Source organism: Ascaphus truei, chromosome 12 (assembly GCF_040206685.1).
Source record: "Ascaphus truei isolate aAscTru1 chromosome 12, aAscTru1.hap1, whole genome shotgun sequence".
Classification (NCBI taxonomy): domain Eukaryota; kingdom Metazoa; phylum Chordata; class Amphibia; order Anura; family Ascaphidae; genus Ascaphus; species Ascaphus truei.
In genome coordinates, this window is record NC_134494.1 from 7,172,766 (window position 1) to 7,191,981 (window position 19,216).

A 19,216-nucleotide genomic window follows, 5' to 3' on the forward strand; every position below is an offset into this window, starting at 1 on the left:
TTCAAGTTTTACCAATCAGAAATTGAAGTTAATGGTTTCATAGAATATATTTGTTGTTCCTTAGAATTTAACTATATCCAATATTCATTTGATATAGGGGTATTTACTATCTGTTATCTCTATCTAATTAAGTTACAATTAATATCTAGTTAAACATTGGTCATTTAGATCTTATCATGACATTTAAACTAAATATATATATATTTTTTATTGTATAGATACATAACTTTTTTATTTTATAGATACATAACTTTATTGTATAGATATAACCACTTTTTCCTTTTTATTATTCTTTCTTGGTAACATACATTTTGGATATCTTTTTTGAACTTCAATCAAATAATAGAAGCTTAATTGCTAATTCTCTAGATTACAAACTAACATATTAACATTGTATTTAAGATTGTAGTATTATGGTTGTTATTTTCAATCTTTAGCCATAACATTTATATGATTAGAAATTTAATCTGCATTTTTCTGGTACTCGATGGGGTCCTCACAATATAACATGTTTTCACTTGTTGTATATGATGCTTACCATGTGTGTTTGATTAATTGATTAATTTATTAATATATTGGTTAAATATGTTTATTATCTCCCTATAAATATCATGGAGGGGCGTTTAGAAGGTATCCCCTGAAGAAGTCATCATCGATGACGAAACGCGTAGGGCGTGCTTAGATTGCGGCCGCCATTTGCCCACGAACATTGTTGCTACTTGCGGTCAGAATTTGGCTCTCGTGTGTGTCATCACGGCCGTAAACAACTACACAGAGGACTTCCAAGGCATTGCTTCCCGGAGGGACCTCTCTCGCTGAACACTGAATGCGAGGTATTCCGTTTCCGGTTTCGGCTGCACGAAGGAGGGTCACGTGACTACGCCATTGACCTGAGCCGGACGTTGATGATCGAGCTGTTGGCACATGAGAGCCTATCTCATACATGCTATTGATTGCTGTACTTTTGTGAGTGGGCATTTGAAAGATTTTATGTTCCTTTAATACAATTTTTATTATGGTAATGCACTAGGTGTGCGCCTTTTTTCTATATTTTTTCTATATTCACTTGCATATGGTGTGCCGGCTGTGCATATATATATATAGAATCCAATGCACAGCCGGCACACCATATGCAAGTAAATAAGTTTTGGTGCTTATCCCATAAAGCAATAACAGACCATACGATACCGGTTGCAACACGACATCAAGGGACAGCACGCAGGTAAGTAAATCATGAATTTTCTATATTTGATAGAAGACACAAAAACCGACGTTTCGGTCCCCCAGTGGGGACCTTTCTCAAGGTGGTGCAATTGAATGCAGTGCACAATACATATATATACCCCAAACCCCAGTGCAATTCAACAAAACCAATCACCGTTAATAAGCCTCACCTGCCTATGTGACATGCATCCACAGTATCAGCAGGTAAAGAGCGTCCATTTTGAATATATTAACTCTATATTTGTTTACCTGATATGTGTTTGGGCATGCGCAAAAGGCTCAGGAATTGCATAATGTTACTGCTGAGAGACTACATAAGTCTGCCAGACCCAGCGATATCTTGGATAACTGGAGAGAGTGCGCATGCGCTAAACTGATCTGGAGCTGATCCCTGGGTAGATTAACTATTTCAGGGACGTGCAAAATACACATTGTAACTGGAAGTGAAGCGAAACATGTGAAACACCTGATGTGCTCACCGTACATGTGCAAAAAAATGTGAGGAAATAAAACATATATACACACGTGTGGCTGAGTGGAATCTAGGTCAGTATATAAATGCTGAAAGCACTCAGCCATATAACGCCTAATGCATAGTGTAAGAAATGATAATGCAATGATGACTCTATGCATCCTGTCAGGAAGCGACACCTTAAAACCCAACAAAAATACATAATGCAGACAATGTCAAATAGAGAAACTGGTAATAAATTAGAATAAATGCTGTGTCACACCTCAGCAAACATTGCCACAGGTGGCTCTTGACTAAAAGGGACCTGAGGTATCTGACACACTGTAATGCACCAAATACGTATGGTTAATGCAACAGCATACATAGAAAGTGAAACAATGCATCAAAGCATAATAATCTGCACAAACAAAAAAGTCAGTATATAAATGCTGAAAGCACTCAGCCATAGAACGCATAATGCGTAGTGTAAGAAATGATAATGCATTGATGACTATGTATCCTTTCAGGAAGCGACACCTTAAATACCAACATAAACACATAATGCAGACACTGTCACATGGAGAAACTAGTGATAAATTGAAGGCAGAATAAATGCTGTGTGTCTCGCTCTCAGCAAACATTGCCACAGGTGGATCTTGACTGCAAGGGACCTAAGGTGCCCGACATGCTGCAATGCACAAAATACACATGGTTAATGGAACAACATCCATAGAAAGTGAAACAATGCATCAAAGCATAATAATTTGCACAAACAATATGGCAACTACGTGAAATATCATCCAATGCAAATGAAGGCCAATATCACCCCTTATCTTTCTGTAGTGAATTATTATTTGTGTTAAACAGTATCTGGCTGGCTGATGTCCATGATCAGCATGTACAGTATATGCTGTGGAAAAGATTCCTAGTATCGGCAAACAACATAGTGGGACTGTGCTCCTCAATACCCATTAGGGATTAGTTACATGGAGGAAATGCGGCTAACTGGCTGACACCCCAAGGCAGTATGCGCTGGTTTTGCTGTTAAAGATGAATCCTAGTATCAGCAGGCAGCTCAATGGGCCAGGTGCGGAGATTACAGGAAACAGCTTAATCTGAAGTCCTCATTTAGACCCCGTGGGCTCAATGTGCCCAAACTGTAGATGAGTCTGGCTTCAAGCTGTAGTAAGTGTCTTGTTGCGATTCCCTCCTCTCCCCGAAGTCCGTGCCTGGGCAATTGGCATACAACGCAAGGTGGCGAGCCCATGCCTCTTCTCTTTGTAATGTCTTGCTACTGGTTGATGTGACAAATCCTCCTTGTTTTCAGTATCAGCCAGTGCCTTCCGTATGGCAGAACGATGGAGGGCTAATCTCTCTTTAAGCATCCTCATTGTCTTTCCCACGTAATAAAGGCCACATGGGCATTGTATAAAATATACAACGTATTTGGATTCACAATTCATTGTATCTTTGATCTTCTGGCGGATGCCAGTGTGAGGGTGTGGATATGAATTCCCCAATATCAAGTACTGGCAGTTGATGCAACCGCGACATTTATACACGCCTGCTGGTCTGGATAGCCACGTTGGTTTTGCAGCATACTTGGCGGTAGGATCTGCTTTTGTAAGGTAGTCGCCCAGGTTTCGGCCCCTTTGATAGCAGAATCTGGGTGGTTTGATAAAGTTGTTGCCAATCACTTTGTCATTGGTCAAGATGTGGCTATGCTTACGTATGCACCTCTTGATGAAGCCAGATGCCGTACTGAAGGTGCTTCTAATGTTGAACCGGTTATCGTCAGTCTTTTGGTCTCTGGGTGTCAGCAACCTGCTTCTGTCCATAATAGTCAAATTGGAGAAACTAGTGGGGTAGTTCTTTATTTTTGGCCTGGTCTCATTTTCCACTAGACTCATAAATGTGAGGAAATTGTAGTTATGCGTTTGGGGGTCAAATGTACTCTGTGGTCTGAATGAGCTAGATATGTCAGTGTTGGCCATTGAGCTATCGTCTGTCGATGGTATCCTGCTGAAATAGTCTCTGAGCTTAAGTTGACGGTTTAGTTTATATAGGTCAACCTCCCATTGGAAAGGGTCCTGTCTATGGGTAGGAACAAATGATAGACCTTTATTCAAAAGACTTATTTCAGCGGGGTTGAGGGTATAGTTAGACATATTAAATATTATGTTTTCTGCTGGTTGCCCTTGTTAACACAATACCCTCTACCATCCGCTTCACTTTTAATTTCAGCAAAGAAGAGGTGTCTTTCCTCAACACAATTGTTTATAAATCCAATGGATCACTAGCCACTAAACTTTATAAAAAATCAACAGATAAAAATACCCTCTTATCAGCAACCAGCCATCATCCAGGCGCATTGAAGAGAGGCTTGCCATATTCGCAATTTCTGCGTGCAATACGGATCACAAGTGACCAATCACAGCTGGACGAGGCGCTAATAGAGATGAAAGAAAAGTTACTGATGCGGGGATATGCATATAATGATGTCTCTCTTGCCTTGGAGCAGGCCAAAATTATGGACAGAAGCAGGTTGCTGACACGCAGAGACCAAAAGACTGACGATAACCGGTTCAACATTAGAAGCACCTTCAGTACGGCATCTGGCTTCATCAAGAGGTGCATACGTAAGCATAGCAACATCTTGACCAATGACAAAGTGATTGGCAACAACTTTATCAAACCACCCAGATTCTGCTATCAAAGGGGCCGAAACCTGGGCGACTACCTTACAAAAGCAGATCCTACCGCCAAGTATGCTGCAAAACCAACGTGGCTATCCAGACCAGCAGGCGTGTATAAATGTCACGGTTGCATCAACTGCCAGTACTTGATATTGGGGAATTCATATCCACACCCTCACACTGGTATCCGCCAGAAGATCAAGGATACAATGAATTGTGAATCCAAATACGTTGTATATTTTATACAATGCCCATGTGGCCTTTATTACGTGGGAAAGACAATGAGGATGCTTAAAGAGAGATTAGCCCTCCATCGTTCTGCCATACGGAAGGCACTGGCTGATTCTAAAAACAAGGAGGATTTGTCACATCAACCAGTAGCAAGACATTACAAAGAGAAGAGGCATGGGCTCGCCACCTTGCGTTGTATGCCAATTGCCCAGGCACGGACTTCGGGAAGAGGAGGGAATCGCAACAGGACACTACTACAGCTTGAAGCCAGACTCATCTACAGTTTGGGCACATTGAGCCCCCGGGGTCTAAATGAGGACTTCAGATTAAGCTGTTTCCTGTAATCTCCGCACCTGGCCCATTGAGCTGCCTGCTGATACTAGGATTCATCTTTAACAGCAAAACCAGCGCATACTGCCTTGGGGTGTCAGCCAGTTAGCCGCATTTCCTCCATGTAACTAATCCCTAATGGGTATTGAGAAGCACAGTCCCACTATGTTGTTTGCCGATACTAGGAATCTTTTCAACAGCATATACTGTACTGTACATGCTGATTATGGACATCAGCCAGCCAGATACTGTTTAACACAAATAATAATTCACTACAGAAAGATAAGGGGTGATATTGCCCTTCATTTGCATTGGATGATATTTCACGTAGTTGCCACATTGTTTGTGCAAATTATTATGCTTTGATGCATTGTTTCACTTTCTATGGATGTTGTTCCATTAACCATGTGTATTTTGTGCATTGCAGCATGTCAGGCACCTTAGGTCCCTTGCAGTCAAGATCCACCTGTGGCAATGTTTGCTGAGAGCGAGACACACAGCATTTATTCTGCCTTCAATTTATCACTAGTTTCTCCATGTGACAGTGTCTGCATTATGTGTTTATGTTGGTATTTAAGGTGTCGCTTCCTGAAAGGATACATAGTCATCAATGCATTATCATTTTTTACACTACGCATTATGCGTTCTATGGCTGAGTGCTTTCAGCATTTATATACTGACTTTTTTGTTTGTGCAGATTATTATGCTTTGATGCATTGTTTCACTTTCTATGTATGCTGTTGCATTAACCATACGTATTTGGTGCATTACAGTGTGTCAGATACCTCAGGTCCCTTTTAGTCAAGAGCCACCTGTGGCAATGTTTGCTGAGGTGTGACACAGCATTTATTCTAATTTATTACCAGTTTCTCTATTTGACATTGTCTGCATTATGTATTTTTGTTGGTTTTTAAGGTGTCGCTTCCTGACAGGATGCATAGAGTCATCATTGCATTATCATTTCTTACACTATGCATTAGGCGTTATATGGCTGAGTGCTTTCAGCATTTATATACTGACCTAGATTCCACTCAGCCACGTCATCCACACGTGTGTATATATGTTTTATTTCCTCACATTTTTTTGCACATTTACGGTGAGCACATCAGGTGTTTCACATGTTTCGCTTCACTTGCAGTTACAATGTGTATTTTGCACGTCCCTGAAATAGTTAATCTATCCAGGTATCAGCTCCAGATCAGTTTAGCCCATGCGCACTCTCTCCAGTTATCCAAGATATCGCTGGGTCTGGCAGACTTATGTAGTCTCTCAGCAGTAACATTATGCAATTCCTGAGCCTTTTGCGCATGCCCAAACACATATCAGGTAAACAAATATAGAGTTAATATATTCAAAATGGACGCTCTTTACCTGCTGATACTGTGGATGCATGTCACATAGGCAGGTGAGGCTTATTAACTGTGATTGATTGGTTTTGTTGAATTGCACTGGGGTTTGGGGTATATATATGTATTGTGCACTGCATTCAATTGCACCACCTTGGAAAAGGTCCCACTGGGGGACCGAAACGTCGGTTTTTGTGTCTTCTATCAAATATAGAAAATTCATGATTTACTTACCTGCATGCTGTCCCTTGATGTCGTGTTGCAACCGGTATTGTATGGTCTATATATATATATATATATATATATATATATATATAATCTATACACAGTGGTCGACAAATCACCCAAAAATCTACTCGCCACCTAGTCCCGCCCCCAACTCTGCCCTAGTCCCGCCCCCAACCCTGCCCTAGTCCCGCCCCCAGGCCCGCTTTAAAAAAAAAATTCTTAGTAAGAACAACATTTGTTTTTGACATAAGTTTATTTATTGTATTACATTATACTACAATTAGTCCTTGTTACGTGTGTGTGTATGTGTGTGTGTGAATGTCGGATTTACAAAAAAAAGCCAGGTGTGAATGACTAGTTTCCTGCACCCTTTATCCAGTGTCTGGATGCCCCCTGTTAAATGTCCTTAAATTCGCTTTTTCTATAGACTGACGTCAGCATAACAGAATTCAGCATTCTTGTCGTTTGCACACAAAAACAAAACGTTTATTTTGAAAATAATTACTTACATACAAAAATAGTAAGAATGACGATGATGTTTCAAATAGATTGATATTCTTAAGAATAGTTGCACATAGTAACCTTCTTTCTGTTAATCTCTCCAGGTATTAACATTTCTTTCTCCTCTTCATGATATCATCACTCTGGCCTGGTCTTTCTTCCTCTGGCCTATCTTCTCCCCATCCTTCCTTCCTAAAGCTTATTACTAAGCTCACTGTTGTATTTATCCATAAAGACCCACCCAGTCAGCCATTTTAACCTTTTTTAAATGTTATATCCCAACATGGTATTCACCTACATTACTGATGTCATATGAACTACCCCTGAACATATAAGTAGTTTTCAAACTTGCTGAATGGGAAAGTCTTATGCAGCATTTTTCCCAGTTAGGACTTGCAGCTGTTCAACAACTTGAGGCCACGAATTGACCTTTTGGGTCAATTCTGTCTGTCAGAATAGATCTGACCTTTTACTTAAAATACTTCACATGTAACAATAACTTACAATCAGATAATATATATATCAGACACATATGTAGATATGAAGGAAAGTTCAGACTATTATACTGTATACTTTAACATTCTGCCTTTGATAACAGATTCATTCATTACAATATAATTATTGCTAAATTGGATTTCTTACACCCCCGCTTTACAATATCTAAAGCAGCAATCCCAGCTCGGATCTTACCTGATCCGCAGTCCCTCTATGTCCAGGTACCCTCATTCCCGCAATGTTATATGTTGGAGGGGAGGTGTTCACTACCTGTCTTCTGGGTTAGGGGGGATTCCGATGCCTCCCGTCTGAAGCTTGAGAGTCAGATCTGGAAGAAAGCAGTATAGGTTATTTCGGTGTAGGTATAGGGCAGTTAAGATATACAGGCATACCCCGCTTTAAGGACACTCACTTTAAGTACACTCGCGAGTAAGTACATGTCGCCCAGTAGGCAAACGGCAGTTCACGCATGCGCCTGTCGGCAAATCCTGAACAGCAATACTGCCTCCCTACCTGTGCGCAAGCGGGGAGACTAAAGAGCCTGTTACAAATGCCTTAATTACATCAGTTATGCACGTATATGATGATTGCAGTACAGAACATGCATCAATAAGTGGAAAAAAGGTAGTGCTTCACTTTAAGTACATTTTCGCTTTACATACATGCTCCGGTCCCATTGCGTACATTAATGCGGGGTATGCCTGTACAGGGTAAATAAGATATCCAGAAACAGAGAGGAGGGAGGGGAGACAGACAGAGAGAGGAGGGAGGGGAGACAGAGGAGGCAAGGGAGACAGAGAGGAGGGAGAGGAGGCAGGGGAGACAGAGAGAAGGGAGAGGAGGCAGGGGAGACAGGTAGAGGAGGCAGGGGAGATAGAGAGGCGGGAGGGGAGAGAGGAGGCAGGGGAGACAGAGAGGAGGGAGGAGGCAGGGGAGACAGAGAGGAGGGAGGGGAGGCAGGGGAGACAGAGAGAGGAGGCAAGGGCAACAGAGAGAGGAGGGAGGGAGACGGAGAGAGGAGGGAGGGGAGACAGAGAGAGGAGACAGAGAGACAGCGGGAGGGGAGACAGAGAGAGACTGGGGGGGTGACTGACTGGGGGGGTAACTGACTGACTGAGGGGGGGTGACTGGCTGACTGGGGGGGTGACTGGGTGGGGAGGAGGTGACTGACTGTGTTACTGGGTGGGGAGGGGGTGACTGATTGTGTGTGTGTGCGAATGACACCAGAGGTACCCCACAGTCTGTCACACACACTGTCACACACACACACACACACACACACACAATGTCTGTCACACACACTGTCACACACACACACACACACACACACACACAATGTCTGCCGCACACACACACACACACACACACACACACACACACACACACACACACACACACACACACACACACACACACACACACACACACACACACTGTCAGTCACACACACACACACACACTGTCAGTCACACACACACACTGTCAGTCACACACACACAATGTCTGTCACACACACAAACACACACACACTGTCTGTCTCACACACTGTCTGTCTCACACACACACACAATGTCTGTCTCACACACACACACACACACACACACACACACACACACACACACACACACACACACACACACACACACACACACACACACACACACACACACACACACACACACACACACACACACACTGTCTGTCACATACACACACAATGTCTGTCTCACACACACACACACCAGTCTGTCACACACACACACACACACACACACACACACACACACACACACACACACACACACACACACACACACACACACACAGTCTGTCGCACACACACACAACGTTGAGCAGAAGAAGCAGCAGCAGCAGCAGCAGCTCCCTGTCCCCTCCCCACACCTCCAGTAGCTCACATGAAAGTTTACAGAAGAAGCCGACACCACAGATGACCCCCCCACCCCCTCTCAGCTCACAGGCAGGAGGCAGCGAGGACTACACGCTCCTAGGAGGGAGGAGGAGGAGAGCGGAGAGGGAAAAGCCAGGAGCAGCAGTGAGTGCGGCTGGCCACCGGAACCCCTGGGACTCGAGGGGGGGGTTAGAAAGGAAGAGAGGAAAGGCCGCGACCAGCACCATGCTCCCCCCCTCAACCCCCCTCCCCCCCCCCCCCGCACGGGTAGACACGGGAACCTGGAGGGAAGCAAGGACTGGGTGGAGGACTGGGGGGTGGGAGGGGGAACACCTCCGCTACCATCACCCACCCCGCGGGCAGACACGGGGACAGGGAGGGGAAGCGGGGACCGGGAGATGCAATGGAGTACTGTACTAACCTCTTCATGCAGCAGGAAGAGGATGCGCCTGCGTGGCCTTAGCCTGGATGGAAAAAAAAAATCTTGGCAGCCCGCCAAGTCCTGTCAGCCAATCGGGCTGCTGGATTTTTAAAAAAAAATTTCAGCGCGAACAGGGAAAATTAAAAAAAAACACGTGCGCTGCTTGGGCGGCCATAAGGAGGTCGCCACGAGGTCAAATCCACTCGCCACGGGCGTGCGGGGGAATAGGTTTGTTGAACCACAAATATAACCGCATCAAAAACCTAAGGACACAAATACTGATCATTAACCACAAATACTCCAAAATAAGGAAAAATGGCGGTGCTATGGGAAAGAATATATAAACACACAAAAAAGACAGAAATCCCAGATAAAGCACTCTGATCACAAAAAAGTATGAATATTAGTACAAAAGGGTTTATTAATCATGGACCAGAAAAACACATGAAACACAGTAAAAAAGACATACATATAAAAACAATACCAGACGGGGAAGACACAGTCAAACTCAAATCCCAAACAAATGCTAAATGTACAAAACCTCTAAAATGGATGCCCAGATGACAAAGAAAAAGGGGGCAGAGGAGGAGGATCTAAGCAAAGACAGAGGGAATCAGAAGATCCCACTGAATTTGATGACCAGCCGGTCCCCAAAAATAACCATTAAGGGTGACAGGTATTTCAAACATCAGCTGGAAATCATATGTTATAATATAAATATATATGTGCCAGCAATATGAAGACATTCTTAAATAAAAAAGAAATGTCCAACAAAAAATGAAATTTGTACAAAGCAAGTAGAATATTATATGATGAAAAATAATAAACAAATAAGGGCAGACAGGGCCACACAAAGGGTAGTCAGAGCACAATAAGTATATATATACATGTGCTTCCCTATAATGAAGCGTGACAAGTTAACTGCCCATGCACAGAAATAAGAGGAACATCAATCCACACACATGCAGCATGAGTCCCACATAGATAACTAAATAATACTGTTGAGTGAGAAAATGCTGGATAAACCGGGATTGGTGGAATTTGGCAAAGGGAAGCCTAGTTCAGAGGACACCTCCCACGCATGTGGGGGATATGCTGATAGCAAAACCGTAAAAAACGGAAGACAGTCATGGGTATGCTGAAAGTAAATCAGAGGTAATATCACCATGTAAATGTCCCGCGCCTCTGCTCAAGGCATCTGTCGGTCATCCATAATAAGGCCACGAAAGGGTTAAGGCCAGCAACCCACCATCACCGTCCTGGACAAGCTATATAGCTGGTGTGAGGAGAGAGAAAGGCTGAAGTCAGCCGTGCGACTGCGTCCCCCGTCAGGAAACTCTGACAGCTGTTTCACCACCACAGGCATCTTCCGGGAGTGTGATTGCTGTTGCAAGTAGCAAATTTAAAGCGCCGCGCATGAGATGACGTCACAGACCAGCACCATTCATAGGATGAGTAGATCGTGGTGTCAGGTTGCATCAGGAGCTATGGCTAGGGTGCCAAATGCTCATAAAGGTGCAGAAGCTCGGCTAACACGGTACTGATACCTCTACATGTGTATATATATGTATATATATATATATATCCACAACACACATACCCAATTGGGGATACCCTGCAGGGCCAGTCGCAGGGATCTTTCTAAGGAGATTTCCCCTCATCCTCCACTGCATTGTTTACAGGGACTGGTCTTGGACCTGACCAGACTGGACCTCCTGCCTGGAACCGGTACAGGAACTGGCTCTGCAGCTGGACTCCTCTCAGCTAAGAGAGCTGATAGCCAAAGCTAATATGAAACTGTGATTGAAGCTAGCTAGGGGTCTCCCTCCCTACCTTTTTATAAACTTAACCCACCATATTACAACATTTAGGGCCAGGGGCTGTGTACGTGCCCAGGCCATGATTGCTGGGTAGAAATGAAACATTTTCTCAGATTTCCATGTTCTCCTTGGGGACTTCAACTGCCACATTGTTGATCCCTCTCTCCCTTGGGCCTCCCACTTTCTCTCTCAACCTCTTCTTTTGGCCTTCAACAGTGGACTGCAGCCAGCACCCACAAGGATGACCACTACCTAGACTAGGTTTTCACAAAAAACTTCTCTCTCCGATTTCTCCATTTCCCCCTTTCCATCACCTCATCACATTTTCTCTCTCATTTCTCCCCTTCTCCATCTCCATCTACCCCTCGCTTCTGCAGAAACCTGCGCTCTATTAACCTACCAGCCTTTGATTCCACTTGACGCTCCTCCCTCTCTCTCAGTTCTGCTCCAGGCCCTGACAACCTGTAGGTAAATAATTGCAATGTAAGTAATCCCATCTCCTTTGCGTGTTCTCTCTCCCCCCTTTCCCCCCACCTCCTCCCCTCTTTCATTGTATTTTTATGATTCTTAATAATATTTTAGACATTTTTAGGATGTTTTTAAAGGGTTTTTAGCATACAATGGATATGATTCGCATGTTTTGTAATGTTTGTTGTAATGTTTTATGTACACTACCGACACACTTAATCCGAGCAGGGCTAGTTCCGCAAGCTGGGGGATGCCCCGGCTTGCTAGCCCCACTCCCTCGGCGTGCCGCGCGTCACCGATGCGCGGTCACGCGTCATCGGGTGCCAGCGCCCCCTGCACGCGCGTCCAGGGCTCCCGAGGGAGCCCTGGTGTCCCGCGATGTGGGGGACGGCGGCAGGGGGTTCCGGGGGACCCGGCGGACACGGCAGCGGGAGGGAGAGCGCCCCGATCGGAGGGCGCTCTTCCGCTGCTTCGGCGCGCGCCCGGCACCCTCCGGCACGCGCCAGGTTACTGCTGCGGCCGAGAACGGGCAAATGCTCGAATAAACTCGGCCGCAGCAGTATGTGTTGAGTCACAGTATCATTAGGAATTCCTAACGAGTATGCACATGTTTAGTGCAATCAGGGGGGGTGGTGGCCTATATAAGGCAGCCCCCTGACATGTCTCATTACCTCCTGATGAAGCGCATGATTGCGTGAAATGCGTTGAGGGGTTGCATAGGATCCAGGGTACACACTCGTCTTTGGAGTGTGTTACCTGCACGCTAGAGGGGTCCGGTTTGTTTCCCGTATACGTCGCCAATTTCTCTTGAGAGTGATCTCGCGAGTGAGCCCGCCCATTACAGCATTGGGCAGACTTCCGCTTCCGGGTTCGGAGCACCGTGGTGACCCGCAGCAGGAGACAGCTAGTCTGGGCAGGGGCAGTGATGGACGGGCGTGGGAACCCCATTGGCTATGCAGCTTTACTGATTGTAAGTTATATATGTACAGGGTACCAAATAAAGTGAATATTTGTTTAATACCATCTCTTTTTTCTCTCTGCGCTCCAACTTTTTTGTAATTTAAAGAGGAGGATGTGTCACTGCTTGTCACGGTAACTTATGACAAGATATAATTTACACCAAAATAACTGGGTTGAACTGAACGAGGCTTAGATATAATAAAGTATATTTATTCCTTAGATAGGTGAACACAGCAAGACAGTACAAGACAGTACAATTAACAGACAAGAAGGTAACACTTACTTAGGGGTTGGGATGAAGAAGTATCAAGTAGCAATTCTCCAGCAATCAGGTATCATTCAAGATGTAATCAGAAGACCAAACATGTAGGGTTGACACCGGTTTATATATCTTTGCAACCCTATTCTTACTATTGAGGGCAGACTATTGGTGAACAATTATCTGTACCCAATCTCTAATGTGGGAACACAGTTTAACCCATGCCCCCCAGCTAGTTGGCACATGCGTCCTGGGTCTCGGAGGGTCTCATTTCTGTAGCCCCACATCTAAGTCAGGGGCGCCGGACAGTCTACCAGATGGGGCATCTGGCAGGATATTCTTTGTTTGTAGGTGTGAGTTATAGCACCTACAAACCACTTCTCCGCCCTTATGTAAACCATTGGAGAGAATGAGCCTTTGATCAGGGATGGTTCCTTAGACATTAGGTCGCCTCTCCTGACCATTTGCATACCTCAGTGGGCAGGAATCTTCGCGGGCTTTTGTCCCCGCTTTGGGACACAGTATAATTTTAAAATACACACATATATTAAAACAACCGGTTCTGGTAGGTCCAGCGGGTTCAAACTACCCAGGCCTTAATGCCGGAAGTGGGACACTATGGGATCCAAGTTTCAGCCTGCTGCAACCTTCAGAACCGGAGATATGCAAATACCACATAAACCGTTTCTTATTTTATTAACAAATTCTCAGCTGAAAAAGAAATCTCAGTTTTTCACTTATTCCCCATTGAATACAACAGGCCCTGCCGCCATAGGCTTTCAATGGTGAAACTCCGCCATGGGCGTCTATGGGTGTCTGCCGCCATAGACTTTCAACGGGCATCGCCGCCGTTGAAGCCTACGCGACTTCTCCGCCATAGCCGGTCAATGGGGAACGGCCGCCATTGAAGTGTATGGGAAAAACTAACGAACCTTTATGGTGGTCTGTAACAGTGGAGTTATCCCTGTTCAGGTAATGTGCCTCTAATCCAGCAGTGTGGTGGTTAACTGCTGGTAGTCAATTAACAAACACCACCTGCCTGATTAGATTGCTTGGAAAAGCCTGTCTTTTGAGACAGGAAGAGAGACTCCTTAGCTCACACCTGAGCTGAACTTGGAGACAGAGCAGAGATTGTCCTTGACTCTCACAACTTGTGAGACTGACATGGGGACACTTGTCTTGATCCCTGCCAGAAGAAACAGCAGAGATGCTTTCAAGACAAGGGGGACAAGATTCTAACCTGGAGCCTGATATTTCCTGTGCACACAAGGGTGCGGTTCCAAAAGGGCAGAGAAGCTTCCCCTACAGCAGCCCAGCTAACAGATAAGACTTTCATTTACAAGACTTTTTATATCTGTTCATTTCATGCTATATGTTTGGGGCTGGGAGACATGCTTATCTAAAGGGAGTTGTGGATTGCATAGTATTTCACTAGAAATACTCCCAAGTGAATAGAAGCTTTGTTTTCCCCTTGTTTGGATGGTTTCCTAATGTTAAGGAAACAGGCACAAAAAAAGCCTTATTTAATTTCACCATAACCAGTCTCCCTTGCATACCTCTGTGAGCGTCCGCCTACATATGGTGTCCGAAATGGGACGAGAGGTGGTTCTTAAAGTTAAGGAACCTGGAGTTAGGCTGTGAATTTTTTTTTATGCTTTTTGCCTACAAACAGTCTTCGCAACATAAACAAAGATCTCATGCAGCAGAGACAGAGTTTTAAATGATACACACCCATGCAGGAAACTTACACTGCACTGAAACTTACAAAACCACAGATGGACTCTTTTCCCCAATCCCAAGAGGAGAGAGAGAGAGACTGCTGAAGCAGGTAAACCTTATTTGCCTATCACAATAAAGTGTAATATTGTCATTGAAATAGGGGGTTTGCCTTCCAGCTATAGTCAGGGTTCAAGAAGTGAGTTAGCCCTTAAAAGGGATAGGCGTTTGTTGTTTTCAAATATTTCGCTGAAGCAGTGAATACAGATGGTGACCCATGAGCGGTACTGATTCTGCAAGTAAAGGCTGCCACACCGCATAGGACTATCCAATCCAGTCCAATAAGGAGTAAGACATCTATTACGGGTACCCCGAACGGAGTCACACCCACAAAACACCCCAAGAATGGTGGGGGTGCCTGAACTCGGCACGAACAGAAAAGACCGCTCTCTATGTTGACGAATATGGTCGACAAGAGAAAGAGCGGGAGCAGCAGATCACCCAATATTTCTGTCAGCTAAAGCAACTGCAAGAAAAGCCTGGCGTATATAATGAAGCTGCTAAAGTATCAAATAAAGAAGGAGACCCCAGTATTCCTGATGGGTCATCCAAAACAAAAAGGCGGAAAAAGATAAAGAAAAGCGGTTCTTCACTTACCGTGGAAGGAACAGACACGTCCGCAGATCCTGTGGAGGAAAAGGGGGACCGAGTTGCCCTGCAGCCTGGAGAAAATTGAGAATTTGTCCCGCGGTTAACTGAATATCCAGAGGGCCCAAGGAAGAAGTTGTGTACCAAAGAAGTGTCTGTCTGGTGCCAACAGTGAGGAACCCTCAACCAACCATCCCAGGGACGTGGAGCCGGAAGCAGTGAGTGACGATCCCTTGACCAGCCCTGAAGATGCCCTGAAAAATGCCAGGCATGACTGTGATATGCTCCGTGAACAATTGAAACAAAAGAAAGATAGTTACACAGAGCTACAGAAAAATAACGTGAGGCTACAAAAAGATGTGCTCACAATTTAATCTTTAGCCAGGACAGAATTGGACGATCTCAAGACTGAGCTAGATACTGCAAATGCTACTATTTCCGCCATGGATGAAAAGCAGAGCCAATCTGATAAAATGATGGCTACGCTAAAGCGGAAATATGAGGAGGCACTGAAGCAGATGACAGTCTTCCAGCAAGAGGTTCACACTCTTCGCATAGAGCTGAATGCCTCACAACAGGAGGTCAACAGTGTCCGGACAGAGGTGGACGTATCTCAGAAAGAGTTTCAGACACTCCGCAGAGTACTGGATGCCTCACATCATGAGATCAACAGCTGCCGCACAGACCTGGAAGTTTCCAGAAAAGAACTACACAGTCTCACTGAGGAGCTTGACATATCTAAAGAAACGATTGTCAATCTTAAGACAGATCTCAAAGTCTCTCAGACGGAGCTTCAGACCCGCAACCTAGAGAAGGAAGTCTCATGCCAGGAGACTGTCATTCTCAAAGCAGATGTGTGTAAATGGAAGGAGGACTGCAAGGAGGCCCTGAATAGTACAGAGACTGAAAAAGGAGAAAATTTAAGATTAAAAAGAGAAAACTTAAAACGGGAAGAAGAAAATTTTCATTTGACAGACGAAGTCACGGAAAAGAATGAAAAGCTACACGAGCTTAAGGAAATAAATAGACTTTTGGAAGGTGAGAAGTTTGAAGCAGAGCACCGACTGCAGAACCAACTGCAAGGTCTGCGTACGCACCTCGAGAAGGCCGAGGAGAAGCAGCGAACTCTGCCGGAAGAAAATCTGCAGGCTGATAAAGAAATTCAAGTGCTGCAGAAACGTCTGATGACCCAGTATGTCCCCGCAAAGCAGCATGAGAAACTGAAGGCTACCCTGAGCACCTCCAAAGCATCGCTACAGGCCAAGCTTTGAACCCAGGTGACCCGGCACAAAAGGGAGCACAAGAAGGTCCAGAAACTAAAACAAGTAACTGTGGCCCGAGCAAAGAAATTCATAGTGCTTCACAATGCAAAAAAAATGTTGGAGCAAGCTCAGAGAAAGCAAAGCGTGCAGATAAATTCCCTGAGAAGAGACTTGCAAGACGCACTCAAAAAACAGGAATCTCTCGCGGATGAGATTACAGTCCTACAAGGAAGAGTATTGACCCTGACTAAGCGTCAGTATCCCACAGCCACAAAAACCCATGAAGACAAGGGTACAGTGAGAGCTGGGAATACCGCTCATCTGAAAGACAAGGTTGCAAAATTTGAACCACCTAAACAAGCACTAGCAAAACCTTCAGCCACCCAACAGGCAACAAAAGAAGGTACACGTGCTGAATCAAAACCAGAATAATCCTTAGCTGATGAAGCTGAAAAGATGGGACATTCTCTGGAAGTGGGTGTGGAATTGCACCTTAACCCCAAAGAGGCTGAACTAGCAACCCCATTGAGTGGGAAAAGGGCAGAGAGACAGCTTCAAAAGCAGAAAACTCAAAGGGCTTGTTGCAGGGTACATGGAACTAAACACGCGGGTTTCTTGACAAGGCTTATTTATTTAGCCTTGAAAAATATACAGCACACAAAACAAAAATAGCTTTTCATCAGCAACAAAAAGGAAAATGGCTTTTCTTCAGCAGACAGACAAAAAACAGTTTCTCTTTAGCAGACAGTGTATATGGCAGTTGCCCTTTTCTATGCAGGGGACAGACAGTTCACAATTCATCTACTTTTCTAATCAGACCTTGTATCAGGAAACTCTTTAGCAATCTCTTTAGCAGCTTACTCCTCACTCCTCAACAGCCACCCTCCATGTGTCTACAGCCTGGGTTTTAACACACCTTGATTAGGCAGCTGGGATCCAACTAATTGTCCTGAGGTTCCCAGCTGAAGTTAACCTAGTCAGTGCTGCACTGCAGACTAGACATAGGTTTTCCAGGCATATAACTGGTGGCTTTTGTTTACCCTGTCACATTCCTCCCCTGTTGGTGTGTGGCTGGGGCTACGCACGGCTGAAGCCCGACCATCCACCCCTTCTCTAGAAAAGAAGTCAGCATTTGCGTTCTCTTTTCCCGGCCTATGCTGAATCTCAAATGAGAAGGATTGGAGGGCCATATACCACCTAGTCAATCTAACATTGGAATCCTTCATGCTATTTAACCACTTCAGTAGAGCATGATCCGTCACCAAAGTAAAATGGACTCCTGCCAGGTAATGCCTCAAAGCCTCGATTGCCCACTTTACTGCGAGGCACTCTTTCTCAATCACAGAGTCGTTTTTTTACCTTGGGAACAATTTCCTACTCAGGAAAAGGATAGGATGTTCAACTCCCTCAAACTTTTGTGACAACACTACCCCTAGCCCTATCTCTGATGCATCTGTTTGCACTATAAAAGGGCTGTTGAAGTCTGGGCTTCTAAGGATGGGACCCTCTGATAGACACTTTTTTATGTCCTCAAAGGCTCTCTGACAATCCCTTGACCACACCACTTGTGTAGGGGCACACTTTTTTGTGAGGTCCGTTAAAGGGGCTGTCACTTCCGAATAGTTGGGGATGAACCGCCGGTAGTACCCTGCTAAACCCAGCAGAGAGCGTACCTGCGTTTTTGTTTGGGGGGTCGGAACTTCTTTCAGGGTAGCTACCTTGTCGGCTAGTGGCCTTACTTTTCCACCTCCCACTGCATACCCTAAGTATTTGGTTTCCGCTTTACCCAAGGCACATTTCTTAGGGTTGGCTGTGAGCCCTGCCTCTCTTAGAGATTTGAGGACGGCTTTCAGCCTATTTAGATGGGCCCGCCAGTGTTTACTATAAATGACAATGTCATCTAGGTAGGCTGCGGCATAAGTCCTATGGGGCCTCAGTACCTTATCCATGAGTCTCTGAAATGTGGCTGGGGCTCCATGCAGTCCAAATGGCATTGTCACAAACTGTTATAAACCCATGGGAGTGGCAAAGGCTGTTTTGCATTTGGACTTTTCCTCTAAGGGTATTTGCCAGTATCCTTTTGTCAAGTCCAACGTGGATATATATTCCGTGTTACCAAGGGCGTCAATTAATTAGTCCACCCTTGGCATCGGATATGCGTCAAACTTGGATACCGCATTGACCTTTCGGAGGTCCACACAAAATCTTACCTTCCCATCGGGTTTAGGGACCATAATTAGTGGACTACACC

General features: G+C 44.8%; 1 protein-coding gene across 2 annotated transcripts in view; it reads left to right on the forward strand.

The window, feature by feature from the left end:
* Positions 1–19,216, forward strand: part of LOC142464329 (uncharacterized) — a 794,668-nt gene that overhangs the window by 428,944 nt on the left and 346,508 nt on the right. The window lies entirely within an intron of this gene.